The sequence below is a fragment of the Chiloscyllium punctatum genome, chromosome 15 (assembly GCF_047496795.1).
Source record: "Chiloscyllium punctatum isolate Juve2018m chromosome 15, sChiPun1.3, whole genome shotgun sequence".
NCBI lineage: Eukaryota > Metazoa > Chordata > Chondrichthyes > Orectolobiformes > Hemiscylliidae > Chiloscyllium > Chiloscyllium punctatum.
Genome location: NC_092753.1, coordinates 4,399,968 through 4,413,797, shown reverse-complemented (window position 1 = coordinate 4,413,797; position 13,830 = coordinate 4,399,968).

The window sequence follows — 13,830 nt, the reverse complement described above, 5'->3', positions numbered from 1 at the left end:
AGACTCAGCACCCATCATACTGTCCCCTGGAGATCTCGCCAGCCTGAACTAACACTGGGAACTGGCCAGCATTTCTCCAAATGCTACCAGACCCCAAGTAGGGACTGGCAGGTATAGGGTGATGGTAGGATGTAGGCTCCCCTCCTCTGTTGAATGTATGCTTTCCACTGCACTGCTGAGTGGCCTTTAACTGAAGCATGGGCCTCCAAAATAACAGTCAAATTGTCCAATTAGCCTACTTCCAGCTGAGAAAATGCCCGCACGGCCTGCACCTAACTCATGCACATATGCCTCTAATGCCATTTTGGATTCAAAAATGCACCTGTAGCTCCAAAAACAAGGTACAATTTAACCCAATTTTATTGCCTGTGATTCACGATAGGTGGTCATGGTGGCTCACAGCCACAGTGACCCAGGCTCGATTTCGCTGCTCCTCCGATGCTGCCTGAACTGCTGTGCTCTTCCAGCACCACTAATCCAGAATCTGGTTTCCAGCATCTGCAGTCATTGTTTTTACCTCGGGCTCGATTGGGTGACTGTCTGTGTGGAATTTGCATGTTCTCCCTGTGCCTGTGTGGGTGTCTTCCCACAGTCCAAAGATGTGCAGGTCAGGTAGGTTGGCTGTGCTAAATTGCCCCTAGGGTGCAGGCTAGGTGGGTTAGCAATGGCAAATGCCAGGCTGTAGGGCTAGATTTAGGTGCCATAATATTTGGTGAGTTGGTGCAGCCTAAATGGCCTCTAATGCACTGTAGGGATTCTATCAGGCCGAAGCACATTACACCTGCAATGTAATCATTGTGTTCTCTTATTTGTGGGCACTCAGTAAATGGTACCCATGTGAAATTTTAGTTAAAAATCTCTGTAAGGAGGTGTAGTGGACAGCGAAGAAGGTTACCTCGGATTACAATGGGGTCTTGACCAGATGGGCCAATGGGCTCAGGAATGACAGATGGAGTTTAATTCAGATAAATACAAGGTGCTGCATTTTGGGAAAGCAAATCTGAGCAGGACTTATACACTTAATGGTAAGGTCCTAGGGAGTGTTGTTGAACAAAGAGACCTTGGAGTGCAGGTTCATAGCTCCTAGAAAGTAGAGTCGCAGGTAGATAAGATAGTGAAGAAGGCATTTGGTATGCTTTCCTTTATTGATCAGAGTATTGAGTACAGGGGTTGGGAGGTTATGTTGCAGCTAAACAGATTAGGCCACTGTTGAAATATTGTGTGCAATTCTGGTCTCCTTCCTATCGGAAAGATGTTGTAAAACTTGAAAGGGTTCAGAAAAGATTTACAAGGATGTTGCCAGAGTTGGAGGATTTGAGCTATAGGGAGAGGCTGAACAGGCTGGGGCTGTTTTCCCTGGAGCGTCGGAGGCTGAGGGGTGACCTTATAGAGGTTCATGAAATCATGAGGGGCATGGATAGGGTAAATTTTTCAAGGTCTTTTCCCTGGGGTTGGGGAGTCCAGAACTAGAGGGCATAGATTTAGGGTGAGAGGGGAAAAATATAAAAGAGACCTAAGAGACCATTTTTTCACGCAGAGGGTGGTGTGTGTATGGAATGAGCTGCCAGAGGAAGTGTTGGTGGCTGGTACAATTGCAGCATTTAAAAAGCATCTGGATGGGTATATGAATAGGAAGGGTTTGGAGGGATATGGGCCGGGTGCTGGCAGGTGGGACTAGATTGGATTAGGATATCTGATCGGCATGGAGGGGTTGGACCGAAGGGTCTGTTTCCGTGCTGTACATCTCTATGACTTTGTGACTCTAATGTTTCATCTCTGTGTACTGAAGTCTTCCTCATTCTGATGAGAAGATTTGACTCAGCATTTACCAGCTCACCCCTGATAGTCAGCAGCTCTGATTCTTCCTTTTCCCAAAGTCAGAAATCACATGACACCAGGTGATAGCCCAACAGATTTATTTGACAGCACAAGCTTTTGGAGCACTGCTCCTTCTTCAGGTGCATACCTCCCCATATCTACACCTGACAAAGGGACTATGCTCCGAAAGCTTGTACTTCCAAATAGACCTGTTGGGCTATCACCTGGTCTTGTGTGATTTCTGACGTTGTCCACCCCAGTCTAACACCTGCACCCCCAAATCATGGCTTCCCATTTCACGGAGGCATGGTATATTGGGGAAACCAAGCAAAGGCTATGACAACGGATGAATGGGCACCCCACAACAATCAACAGACAGGAGGGTTCCCTCCCAGTTGGGGAACACTTCAGTGGTCCAGGACATTCAGCCTCGGACCTTCGGGTGACCATCCTCCAAGGTGGACTTTGGGACAGGCAGCAGAGAAAAGTGGCCGAGCAGAGGCTGATAGCTAAGTTCGGTCCCCAAAGGGAGGGCCCCTACCGGAACCTTGGGTTTGTGTCACATTACAGGTGACCACCATTGCACCACACACACACAGATATTCCTACACACACACACACACACACACACACAGACACTCTGCACTCACTACACACACACACTTTCTCACACTCACAACCCCCACCCCAGACAGACACACACACAGACAAAGACCCACATGCACACATATATTTTGTGGGGTAAATTTGTACTTACAGGGTTACATTCTACTTTGCTCAAAAACTGTATGAATTTATGTAGAACTCCGTTATCTCACTTTTTAGATTAGAATCACTCTAAGCATCATGGCGTAGACAGAGAACACAGGGGGCTAACACCTTCAACATATTGTCTAGCTATCACCATTGTTAACAGCTAACCCGAGAATGCAACTTTTTAAAAAAAAGGTTTTGTGATTTACACATAAAAGAAGTGAAACTATCACTGTATTCTAACAGATGAAAGGCTTAACAGACAATCAGTTTTTCAATGTATAATTTCAGTTACATCACACTGTAAATATTTGCTATAAATTCTGTGTTACGATCGAGCCCTCCACTATCACCTGATGAAGGAGCGTCGCTCCGAAAGCTAGTGTGCTTCCAATTAAACCTGTTGGACTATAACCTGGTGTTGTGTGATTTTGAACTCCATTTCCCAAGGCACTCAACCATGTACACATTAAACTCCTAACCAAGAATTATTATCAGAATTATGCTTGCAATATTTTACTTTGAAAATAATATTTTTAACCCCATTTATGAGAAATTTGAGACATGACATGTTTGAGAGGAACATATAGTTTTGGACCATTGATTCTCACGGTCCTTTCCTGAAACCAGTTTCCTTTATCTTATGTCTGTAGCAGACTCCTTAAGAGATAGGTTGCTATGATTAAAACACAGCTTTATTAATATGCATTATGTGAATGCCTGGGTTTTACAAGGGCAAGTACACAGGCTTGATCTCTTCTTGTTTAACAGTTCCTCTAATCTCTGAACATGTAACAACTATTTCTCCACCAGAACCTTACCTATACACTCCCGAATCTTAATCAGAAAGTTCCTGTTATGTGAGACAGTTTTCAATGCTTGCAGTTTTGAATCATGTCCATAGAGGATTTCACTAATTTGATATCTGGATGTTACTGCTAGGTCAGTATTTAAGGGCCATTTCTGGGTTGTCCTGGATCTAACAGGGTAGTTTGTTTGTCAGAAGCCAGTTAAGAGTCAGTCACTTTGGTGTGGCACAGAGTCACGGGCTGGATAAGAAGGACAGGTTTTATCCCCGAAATGCATTGGCAGTACAGAATCATTTGGGTTTTTATGACAACCCGAGAGCTACTGTTGTTTTATTCCTGTAATTTTGAAGACAAAATTCAAGTCTTCAAACTGCCAGGATTTGAGATTACAACTCCTGTTCCATACAGCTTTTTGGGCCTTATCACCATAAGTTGAAAAGTGTGGTGCTGGAAAAGCGCAGCAGTCCAGGCAGCATCCGAGGAGCAGGAGAATCGACGTTTAGGGCATAAGCCCTTCTTCAAAGAAGGGCTTATGCCCGAAACACCAATCCTCCTGCTCCTTGGATGCTGCCTGACCTGCTGCGCTTTTCCAGCACCACACTTTTCAACTCTGGTCTCCAGCATCGGCAGTCCTCACTTTCTCCTTATCACCACGACACAACTACACATGTACAGCTACACCATGGTACTGAAAATTAACCTCTGCTTCATTTATCTTCATCTTTGTCTCTTACTTGTTCTCTTCATTTCCTGTTTCTTTCCTTTTGCCATCTCAACACGGTTTTGCCTATTATCCTCCTCTACAATGTCAGTGTTTTATCAATAGCTGCACCTTTGACTCCTCCATCCCAATGCTGCTATTCTTTTTTTTTAGATGGTATCAATGCTAATTTAACAAAAAAAAGGAAAATGTCTACCTCCCACCCAACATCCAAATATAAGGAGATGATCAGATGAAAGCCATAGGCTGAAAAGACAGGGCTGGTCCAACAAATCTGTCCCAAGCTCATTATAATTGACCAGACACTCCTTTCCCTGCCATCAGCTCCCCATCTCACCCCTTGCCCTACAACCAGAGAAAGAAGAAAATACAAGAATTACTCACAATGCTTAACCATATTACAGATCACCTGTTATTAAAATGAAACCCCCCCCCCACTCATATCCTAACAGCATCAATAGTATGTAGATTGACTCCAGAATCACTTTATTGAACAATCAGAAGCCAAGTTCTCTTTTACAGGTGAAGTCACCAGACTGCTCCATCATTAGAAAGAGAGGTGATTGATAGTGGTTTAACCTGAGGGTCACCACATCTCGGGCAAGCGGAGGGACTGAGAAGGAGAGTCCTTCATGGTAATCTCTGCCAGTGCAAGAATTGAACCCTCACTGTTGGCACGAACTATCCAGCCAACTGAGCTAGCTGACCCCCAGAAAGTCCTTTTTCAATGCCAAACCAACTGATGCTTTGATGTTTTCTGTCCAACGTTGGGACCAGATTATAGCTAAGGTTACATGCTCCTCCCAAAGCTGCCACATTTTACTCCATCACATCTCAAACGACTATCGTTCACCTTTACTGACCCGATGTTTGGTTCAGTCATTCACTCCTCCATTGGTTTGACATTAATGATGAACCATTGCTCGAGCTGCACTGTCTGTTAATGCGGATGGTAAATATCACTGCTGATTAGCTCCACAGTGAATTTAACTGAAATGAAACAAAGCATAAAATTCGATAATTCCTGCCACACTCAGGGAGGCTGGGAAAAGCACACTGCCAAAAAACCTAAACTCCCAGGCTTGATCATGAGGATTTTATTCCTAAGCAATGCTATGGTATTACTAGGAACAAAACAGTATGAGACAATTGTCTTTAAGTCAAAAGTTCAGGAAGCTACTATTGGAATCCCGAATTCACTCAAAACTGATCAAATCTTTAAAACCGATGGACAAGGTTTACTGAATTGCCAAATCACTATAATATGTGTAAGAGAATGGAAAGTTACATGATTGTTGTTACATGATTCAAATACACTTAACATATACAGTCACTAACTGTTTGAAAACAGTTACATTCTTGTCAGTTATTTGGGACATTTGACTCCGGGAATGAGTGAGGTCAGCTTCTTCCTCTTAAATATTCAAATTTGCTTTGGTGGTATGGCAATAACATATATCCAAAAATCTAAAACAAACCAGAGAAACACTTTTCATATTCACTATTAGCAGAAACAGATTTAGATAGGCCAGACTGTTTTCAGTTGCCTTGATACAAGGAAGTAGTGGTGTAATGATACTTTTGCCTAGAATAGGTTAATCCAGGCTACTGATCTGGAAACACAGATTCAAATCTTGCCTTTGCTGCTGGCAAAATTTAAATCCAATTGATAAATCGGAAATATCATCATCAGTAATGATGAAGCTACCATTGATTATCCACAGTCCAAAGAGGTGCAGGCTGGGTGGATTGGCCATGCTAAATTTCCCTGCAATGTCCAGGCTGGGTGAATTGGCCATGCTAAATTTCCCTGCAATGTCCAGGGATGTCCATGCTGGGTGGAGTGGCCATGCTAAATTTCCCTGCAAAGAGCTGGCTGGGTGGATTGGCCATGCTACATTTCCCTGCAATGAGCAGGCTGGGTGAATTGGCCATGCTAAATTTCCCTGCAAAGAGCTGGCTGGGTGAATTGGCCATGATAAATTTCCCTGCAATGTCCAGGAATGTGCAGGCTGGATAGATTAGCCATGCGAAATGCAGGGTTTCAGGGATAGGGTAGCGGGGTAGGTCTGGGCGGGGTGGTCTTCGGAGGGTCAGTGTGGATTGATGGGCTGAATAGCCTGCTTCCACTCTGTAGGGAGTCTGTGATTTTGGATCAACAAAGGATAGATATGGGTATTTTCTAGTTGGTACAAATTTACTACAGTGGATGTCCAAGCAGACTTGTGGGTTCTGGTGCATAGATCTTTAAAATGCTGCATTAGATGCAGAGAATATTCAAGAAAACTAATGTAATGCTGGCCTTGATATTGAGGAGACTGGAGTACAAGGAGACAGAGTTTATGCTGCAGATATACAGAACCCTAGTTAGAGCCCACCTGGAATGCTGTGAGCGGATCTGGGCCCCACACCTTGGGAAGGGTGTATTAGCCTTAGAGGGAGTACAACATGAGTTTACAACAATGATACATTAAAGGGTCAAGTTATGAGGAGAGGTTAATCAAATTAGGCCTGTTGTCCCTAGAAAGTAGAAGGTTAAGGGATGATCTGATCAAAGCCTTCAAAAGTCCAATCTACTGTCTGGGAAGTTTGCTCATATTGTTAAAGAGGCTTTAAACTGAATCAGCGGGGGAATGGGGGCATGGAACAAATGAAAAGTCAGAGGCAAGGAATACTAGGACAGTCCAGTATGTGGAGAAGGCATGAGCAGGATAAGGCATGTGAAAGATCTGGAAAGTCAAATTGTATCTATTTTAATGCAAGATGCTTAACTGGTGAGGTGGATGGGACATGTTTTAAGGAAGGGGAGGACTGGCAGCTCAACATTCCAGGGTACAGAGGTAGAGGAGGTGGGAACTTTGCATTATTGATAAAGACAACCATTATTGCAGTGATGAGGGAGAATGTCATGGATGACTCAGCAAATGAGGAATCTGGGTTGGTCTTAGAAATCAAAGAGGGCGATGATTTTGCTGGGATTATATTCCAGGCCTCTCGACAATCAGAGGGAGATAGAGGAGCAGGTACGTCAGCAAGCCACAAAGAGGGGTGTGAGTGAAACAGGGTTATCGTTGTAATTTGCTAACATTAACTGGGATTGCCTCAGCGTGAAAGGATCAGACAGGATGGAGTTTTTAAATTGCATCCAGGAGAGCTTTTTATGCCAGTCCTACTAAAGGTGGAGCCACGCTGGACCCAGTCATAAAGAATGAAGCTAGTCAAATAGTTGAAGTTTCAATGGGTGAACATTTAGGAATAATGAACTCAATTCTGTCAGTTTCAAAATCGTTATAGAAAGGGATAAGAATAGTGCAGACATTTGGTGTCTAAATTGGGGGAAAGCCAATTTCAATATCATTAGACAGAATCTGGCAAACATAGACTGGGAGCAGTTACTTGCAGGAAAGTCTACATTTGGAAGAGTGGACTCTTTTAAAAGTAGTATAGTGAGAATTCAGGGCCAGTGTGTTCCTCTTAAAGTGAAGGGCAAGGGCAGCAAGTCTAGGGAAGGTTGGGTGTCAAAGGATATTGAGAGTTTGAAAAAGAAAAAGAAGGAAGTACATGGCAGGTATAGGGTATTAAAATAGGGGAGATCCTAAAAAATATAGTGTAGGACGTTGCTCAGAAAGGGAATTCGGAGGGCAATGAGGGGCCAACAAATATCTTTGGCAGATGGGATCAAGGAAAACCATAAGAACACTAAGAGTAAGTGGATTACCAGGGAAAGACTGGGACCTATTAGCTACCAAAGGGGTAAACTGTGTATGGAGCCAGTGGACATGAGTGAGATCTTAAGTAAATACTTCTTATCTATATTCACAGAGGGGATTTCAGTTGGAATGGTGAGGGTCGAGAACATGTTATGATGAATAAGGAGGTGGTATTAGATATTTTAACAGTTGCACAAAATCCCCAGGACCTGATGGGCTGCATCCCAGGCTGCTTTGGGAGGCAATGGAGGAGTTTGCTAGGGCCCTGACTGAGATACTTAATACTTTGCCAATCACAGGTGAAGTTCCAGTTGACTGGAGGATAGCTAATGTCTTTCTTTTGTTCAAGAAGGATAGCAGGGGTAGACCAGGTAATTACAGAGCAGTTAGTTTGACATCAAGGTTGGGGAAATTATTGGAAAAATACTGAAGGACAGGATTAATCAATACCTGCAAAGGCAGGATTGATCAGGGTTAGTCAGCACGGATTTGTGAGAGGGAGATCCTGCCTGACTAATTTAATTGAGCTTCATGAAAAGGTGAGAAAGGATTGACGAGAGTAGTGCAGCTGATTAGGTTGTGGGCGGCACGGTGGCACAGTGGTTAGCACTGCTGCCTCACAGCGCCGGAGACCCGGGTTCAATTCCCGCCTCAGGCGACTCTCTGTGTGGAGTTTGCACATTCTCCCCGTGTCTGCGTGGGTTTCCTCCAGGTGCTCCGGTTTCCTCCCACACTCCAAAGATGTGCAGGTTAGGTGAATTGGCCATGCTAAATTGCCCGTAGTGTTAGGTAAGGGGTAGATGTAGGGGTATGGGTGGGTTGCGCTTCGGCGGGGCGGTGTGGACTTGTTGGGCCGAAGGGCCTGTTTCCACACTGTAAGTAATCTAATCTAATCTAATCTTGACATGGACTTCAGTAAGGCCTTTGACAAGGCCCCACATGGAAGCTTGGCCCAAAAGGTAAGAACCCATGGGATCCAGGACAAGTTGGCGAACTGAATCTGAAACTGGCTTCCAAATCAGAAGCAAAGAGTGATGGGAGAAGTAGATTTTGTAATTGAAGGCCTGTGACCAGCAGTGTTCCATAGGGATAGGTACTAGGACCCTTGTGGTTTTATATTTACATTAACGACTTGGAGCAGGAAGTTTGCAGATGATACAAAATTGGTGACGTTGTTGATAATGAGTAGGATAGAATCAGGCTATGGTCTGATATTGATCAGCTGGTAAATTGGATATAGCATTGGCAGAGGGAATTTAATCCCAAGAAGTACAAGGTGGCGCATTTTGGGGAGGTCTGATAAGGGAAGGACACACACAATGAAGGGTAAGTCTCTAGGGCTTACTGAGGAACAGAGGACCTTGGTGTACATAGAGCCCTGAATTGTCAGCATCAGCAGACAGGATGGTGAAGTAGGCATCCTGGATGTTTATCTCCATTAGCTGGTGTGTCGGATATAGGAGCAAGAAAATCCTGGAGTGCGTGCAGAGGAGATTTACTTGGATGTTGCCTGGGATGAAAAGTCTCAGTTATGAGGAGAAACTGAGGATAGGCTGGATTTGTTTTCCTTACAGCAGAGAGGCTGAGGGGGAATCGGACTGAGGTATACAACATTTTTAGAGGCATAGAGAGAGTAGATTGTGAGAATCACTCCCCTATGGCAGATGTGTCTAAAACCCGAGCTTAAGGTTGAGGAGCAAGAGGTTGAGAAGAGCTTTGTGAAAAAACTTGTTTTTCACCCAAGTGGTATCAGAAAGAGCTGCCTGAGAGGGTGGTGGAGCCAGGTACTCTCACAACATTCGAGAAATGTCTGGATGAGCACTCGTTGGAGTTCCCATGTTTGAAGAGAATTAGTTGAGGTAGCAGTTTCCACAGTCAGAATCAAGGCCATCATGCTCATGGCAATCAGACGAGGTAATGAAGAGCCTGACAGAAATCTCAGTGGAAAAGAGAAAACTGGCTATTTAGTAAAGTGTAGAAGGGAAAGTCTGATCCCACCGCAATCAAAGGCTTTTTATGTAATTGCCATTACATGGTATGTAATGAATCCCTAGAGTATGGAAACAGGCCCTTTGGCCCAAAAAGTCCACATCAACCCTCTGAAGAGTGACCCACCCAGACCCATTCCCCTATATTTACCCCTTGACTAATCCACCTAACACTATGGGCAATTTAGCATGGCCAATTCACCTGACCGACTCATTGTTGGACTGTGGGAGGAAACCCACACAGACACAATGTGCTAACTCCACACAGACAGTTGCCTGAGGTGGGAATTGAACCCGGGTCGCTGGCGCTATGGGGTAGCAGTGCTAACCACTGAGCCACCGTGCCACCCATATTTACCTGAATGTCTTTAGAGAAACAGCCATGGACAGTAGAGAGTAGTCCCCATCCCATCAGCAGAGAATACTGAAGGACAAATAGTGTGAACACCAAGGACCAGAGGACATATGACCAATGGCATTAACATCAATGACCGAATGATATATAACAAAAGGTGAATACAGATAACCTCATGAAAGGACACTGGAAAACAGATAGTAGCGCAGGGCGTAATCGAAAAACAGTACTTATTCCTTATGACTTTGGCAATATAAATAACCGCATTCACAAGGTAACAAATAGCATCCACTCAGTATAATGCAGCTGGCAAATGTCTGGGAAGAGCTAGAACAGTCAGAGAGGGAGCTGATGTCAATGTTGCATGTAATCATTGAAGCGGGGTATGTTATAAAACTTGTGTATAAATCTTGGGAAAGGTAAAGGGTCCTAGAGACCTCTCCCAGGATGCACTGGTAAGGAGCTCCGAATAAAGATCCATTCGTGCTGCTGAACACGGGACTCAGACTCCTGTTTAAAATCCCTCTTCAACAAAAGTCCAGAGCATAGTTGGCTATGGACCAAGTGCAAATAAATGGGATTAGTGTCATTCAGTGTTTGTTGGTGAGCATAGGCATGGTGGGCAGAAGGGTCTGTCTTTAAGCTCTGTGACCCTATAATAACAGGAAAAGACAACTAGATAAAGGTTTGGGATTCTAGAACTAGGGTCCATAGTCTAAATATTAGGCCCAGACCATTCAGGAGAGAAGTTAGGAAGCACTTCTACACACAAATGATGGTAGATGTTTGAAACTCTCTTCCACAAGCAGCAGTGGATGCTGGATCAGTTGTTAATTTTAAATCTGGGTTAGATCAACTTTTGTTAAGGAAAGGTATGTGCAAAGGCCCGTGAATGGAGTTAGGCTACATATCATCCATAACTTCATTGAGTGGTGGAACAGGCTGGAAGGGCTAAATGGCCGACTTCTTACATTCCTATGACTGTCATTACAAATGTATCTGATTCACTAAAGTCCTTTTTAGGGCCCTTTGCTGAACAAAGAGACTCATAGCTTCTTGAAAGTGGAGTCACAGGTAGATAGGATAGTGAAGAAGGCGCTTAGTATGGTTTCCTTTATTTGGTCAGAGTATTGAGTACAGGAGTCGGGAGGTCATGCAGCAGCTGTACAGGACATTGGTTCGGCCACTTTTGGAATATTGTGTGCAATTCTGGTCTCCCTCCTATTGGAAGGATGGTGTGACAGTTGAAAGGATTCAGAAAAGATTTACAAGGATGTTGCCAGGGTAAAGTCTGAACAGACTGGGGCTGCTTTCCCTGGAGCATCGGAGGCTGAGGGTTTACCTTACAGAGGTTTACAAAATCAAGAGGGGCATGGATAGGATAAATAGACAAGGTCTTTTCCCTGGGGTGGGGGGAATCCAGAACTAGAGGGCATAGGTTTAGGGTGAGAGGGGAAAGATTTAAAAGGGACCTAAGGGGCAACTTTTTCACACAGAGGGTGGTGTGTGTATGGAATGAGCTGCCAGAGGATGTGGTGGAGGCTGGTACAATTACAGCATTTAAATGGCATCTGGAATGGTATATGAATAGGACGGGCTTACAGGGATATGGACCAAATGCTGGCAAATGGAACTAGATTAATTTCGGATATCTGGTCGGCATGGATGGGTTGGACCAATGTGTCTGTACATTTCTACGACTCTAAGACTCTGACTCATTACCCAGTTTGCCCTATATGTGACTGTTGACTCAGGTAATGTGGTTCTTTCTTTACTACCCTCTGAAATGGCCATAAGATGCAGGAGCAGATGTCGGCCATTTGTCCCACATGGCTGATCGCATAATCTTCAACTCCACTTTTTACCTCCACTTTAAAATCCAAATTCCCAAGTGATAATAACATATTATGAAACTTTAGCACAATGCAGCTTAACAATCCTTTGGTCTGAGCTGGGTGGAGAATCAATAAGAGCAGTGCATCATAATCTAACTGTTGCATCCTAATTGCATAGGGATAATTTTATTTCAAAATGGCCGAGCCATATGGCTCATACAATGAGGCAGAGAACAAACGTAAGTCATACAGGGCATTGCTTGGTGTACATTGACATTTTCAGGTAAAGAAACTAATAGTCAGCAGCCTTTTCTGGTACCTGTTTCTTCCACCTGTCCCATGACAACAATTGATGGTGAGTTTTTATTTGTGATGTGTTGGAATACAACAATTTTGGATCTTTGAACCCAGCTGCATGGCAGGCTGTCCCCCTGGCATAGGTAAAAGCAATGACTGGAAACCAGATTCTGGATTAGTGGTGCTGGAAGAGCACAGCAGTTCAGGCAGCATCCGAGGAGCAGTAAAATTGACGTTTTGGGCAAAAGCCCTTCATCAGGAATACAGGCAGAGCGCCTGAAGGGTGGAGAGATAAGTGAGAGGAGGGTGGGGGTGGGGAGAAAGTAGCATAGAGTACAATGGGTGAATGGGGGAGGGGATGAAGGTGATAGGTAGGGGGGAGGGGGGAGTGGATAGGTGGAAAAGAAGATAGGCAGGTAGGACAAGTCATGGGGACAGGGCTGACCTGGAAGTTTGGAACTAGGGTGAGGTGGGGGAAGGGGAAATGAGGAAACTGTTGAAGTCCACATTGATGCCCTGGGGTTGAAGTGTTCTGAGGTGGAAGATCAGGCGTTCTTCCTCCAGGTGCCAGGTGGTGAGGGAGCGGCGGTGAAGGAGGCCCAGGACCTCCATGTCCTCGGCAGAGTGGGAGGGGGAGTTGAAATGTTGGACCACAGGGCGGTGTGGTTGATTGGTGCGGGTGTCCTGGAGATGTTCCCTAAAGCGCTCTGCTAGGAGGCACCCAGTCTCCCCAATGTAGAGGAGACCACACCGGGAGCAACGGATACAATAAATGATATCAGTAGATGTGCAGGTAAAACTTTGATGGATGTGGAAGGCTCCTTTAGGGCCTTGAATAGAGGTGAGGGAGGAGGTGTGGGCGCAGGTTTTGCAATTCCTGCGATGGCAGGGGAAGGTGCCAGGATGGGAGGGTGGGTTGTAGGGGGGCGTGGACCTGACCAGGTAGTCATGGAGGGAACGGTCTTTGCGGAAGGCGGAAAGGGGTGGGGAGGGAACTATATCCCTGGTAGTGGGGTCTGTTTGGAGGTGGCAGAAATGTCGGCGGATGATTTGGTTTATGTGAAGGTTGGTAGGGTGGAAGGTGAGCACCAGGGGCGTTCTGTCCTTGTTACGGTTGGAGGTCTGAGGGCGGAGGTGCGGGATGTGGACGAGATGCATTGGAGGGCATCTTTAACCACGTGGGAAGGGAAATTGCGGTCTCTAAAGAAGGAAGCCATCTGGTGTGTTCTGTGGTGGAACTGGTCCTCCCGGGTGCAGATACAACGGAGGCGGAGGAATTGGGAATACGGGATGGCATTTTTGCAAGAGGTGGGGTGGGAAGAGGTGTAATCCAGGTAGCTGTGGGAGTCTGGCATTGACAGGGGAAGGACAGTCAGCAGGTTTCCCACTTTAAGTAGAGTTCAACGACATTCTCCCTTTAATAGGTGATGAATTTACATCGAGCATTGTAAAGGTGTTAATGGTGGTGAAACTGAAGGACACCATGAAATATACAGCAATATCACGAGGTCAATAGCAAGCTACTTTTGATGCGATGATCAAGG